We start from the raw sequence: 2,697 nt of genomic DNA on the forward strand, positions 1-2,697 counted from the left end.
TATTTACTCTATTGGTAGTAGAAGAGTTGGAGAGCAATTGATCTCCATCGATTGGTATTGCTCAGCTGTAGCAGAGCCCAGAATATGGCCCCTTGTGACCAGTGTTAGACTCAATATGGAATTAAAAAAGACGTGGTTGTTTATGGGGAGCAATCATGCTATGCTGCGTGCAACGAACCAGGCCATGCCTTTGTGCCATCAAAGACAAACCAAAGTTGCTCACTAAATGCTTCTCAGTGGAGTCTTGTACCTTGAGTGCCTAATAATAATTGTGTCCTTAAGTAGTATATACAAGCCTCACTCTGATCAGCTTTTCCATGGGTGTGAAGAATGAAATATGACCATTACAAAGAGTAGGTTAGGCTTAACTGATGCTGATAAAAGAGCAAGGCACTATGATTATGTAAAAGAGGTTTTATTCCTGAAGTGCATTCTCTTCCTGGACCAGTTTGGGTTTTCATGGTCACCCATCGCTACAGTCTTAACAGTGGAGCCCCTCGGTGATGCTTCTGTCTGGACGGCACCTGGATTTTGATACCTGACAGGATCGGTGCTTGGATTGTGTTCACAAAGCCAGTGCAGTACCTGGAGCCTGGGCTCCGTTACTCCTACCAGCTCTGTGGCATTGAACACTACAGACTTCAAAGGGGCATCAGGGAAGTCAGGTTGTCTTCAGCACGAACAAGGATGGGAGAACCTGCCCTAGAGAGAGAGGTGCTCTCTCTTCTGCTTTGTCTTTTTTAAGTGGAAGTGTAAAGGGACCTTATTGCTATTTCCGTGTCCTCTGCTGTAAATGTCACTAAAGTAATGCAGCTGTAGCTTTCTGCTTTTAAACTACCTGACCTTTCTCCAGCCTGTGATGGTTTTTGAAGGTTGCCACGTATCTCGAGTCAGGAAACAGCCTGGCCTTTTATAAAGGACTGGAGCATCTGAGTTGAAGTCTGGGGGATGGAGAGCTGGGATGGGGTTTCAAGACCTGGGCCTCATTTTTGTGTATTGAACCTAGGCTGGAAGCAGTTCAAGCCCAGCTCACCATCCCCCAAGTTCAAATCAGGCTGTTTCCTAACTTGAGATGCATGACAACCTTCTAAAAGTATCACAATGTTTGAATCGTGTTGAAAAAGTGAGTTTCGAGTCAAGGTCTGAATGTACAAACCAGAGTCAGTTCCAGTTGCTTCCCACCACTTCCCTCATGCACAGGGCTAGGGAGTGGTGTTGGCCACTCAGGGGTAGATCTACAAAGCCGGGTCAGTCTTGCAACCTCATACATGTAGGCATCCACCTTCCACTGTGTGGGGGCCTCATGCCCAAGTGAGGTGCTTGGGCTCCCTATACAGTTCCTAAGGAGAGTTAGGCACCTACAAGACTAGCACACTGAATGGGGACCTGCCCCAAACTTGCTGGTAGCAAGACCAAGGAGAGGAGAAGTCCCATGCCCTGTCTCAAAGACCATGCTGGGGGCACATGCTTCCCTTCATTTTGGATTCATGGCCATGAACCTTCTCCTGGAAAAAGGTACCCAAAGCAAGTGAAAGAAGAAGATGGAGATGCTGCTGCCCCTTCTTATGCCCAGCTGTCAGTGTAACCACCTGGCATCTGGTCTGAAATGCCTATGGGCCATCATGACTTAGAGACGACCGGGAGAGGAGTAGCTTGTGTCTGCGTCCTGAGCAGGCGTAGGTGTGTGATGGGTGCCAAACTGCCGAGTCCCATCAAGCCCACGTGGGAACTTTGACACAAAAACGGAAGCTGCTGTGGAGTTTGGGCACATCCAGAGTTAGGTGCCAGGTGAGGAGGGGCTGTCAGGTTTGCTGCTGTGGACTTGGGTGCCAGTGTTCAACCTGTACCCCCTCTAAGGCATCAAAGTCCTTTCACAGTCCAGCTCGCTAAAGGGGTAGAGACTGCAAAACACCCTTGCAGCGACATCCTCTGTAAAATGCTCCAGTCTTGAACTCAGCCTGCTGTGAGGATTGTTTTCCCCCATCTGCCTCGTAGTGAACTCGACCAAGGAGTAGTCTGGAGCGCTTGTGTCTGGCACTTGGGAACAAGGCTATTTGCTAACAGGTGTTGCACAGCAGGCCAAACAAGTCCTTAGTTATGGATCCATTTTTCAGCCATGTCCTGGAAATGGTGTATCCAGCTGCTCAAGTTTCCCAGAGCCGCCCTGCCACCAAGATCCACACTGTTTGCCCGAGATGCAGCTGACTTTTATTGACCTTCCTCATGTATACAAGTGTGAAATATTGCCTGTAAACTAATTGGCATTAAAGCGCAGGGGGGTCTGTCTTTCCTGTCATGTCTAACCTATGATGCCTCCTGGGGATGTTTGAAGCAGTCAGCGCTTTGGCCCTTTGAAAGCCTTCACAGTGCAGCTACACACGGACACAAGCTTAGCTTAGCACAGCAAGGATGAGGAGATGTTCTCTGGGTGCTGTCACATGGGAGGATGGTGTAGATTATCAATCATAATACTGTCTTCAGCTTTCCATAAAACTAACAGGCATAAAATTCAGTCTGCAGAAGTCTTTGGACTGGCGGGACTGGGCACTGCGCAATGGTGGGTGTGTGCATGTGTGCGAGACCATCACTTCTTTGCATGGGCCTAAGGAAGCAGATTAGTAGGAGGGGAGCTCCCTCAGGTTCCCATGCAGCTCCCCTGGCCGGTGTGTGCACTTGCCCAGGATGGAGGTGGATGCT

This window comes from Crocodylus porosus, unplaced genomic scaffold (genome assembly GCF_001723895.1).
Source record: "Crocodylus porosus isolate Cpor-Errol unplaced genomic scaffold, CroPor_comp1, whole genome shotgun sequence".
Lineage (NCBI taxonomy): Eukaryota > Metazoa > Chordata > Crocodylia > Crocodylidae > Crocodylus > Crocodylus porosus.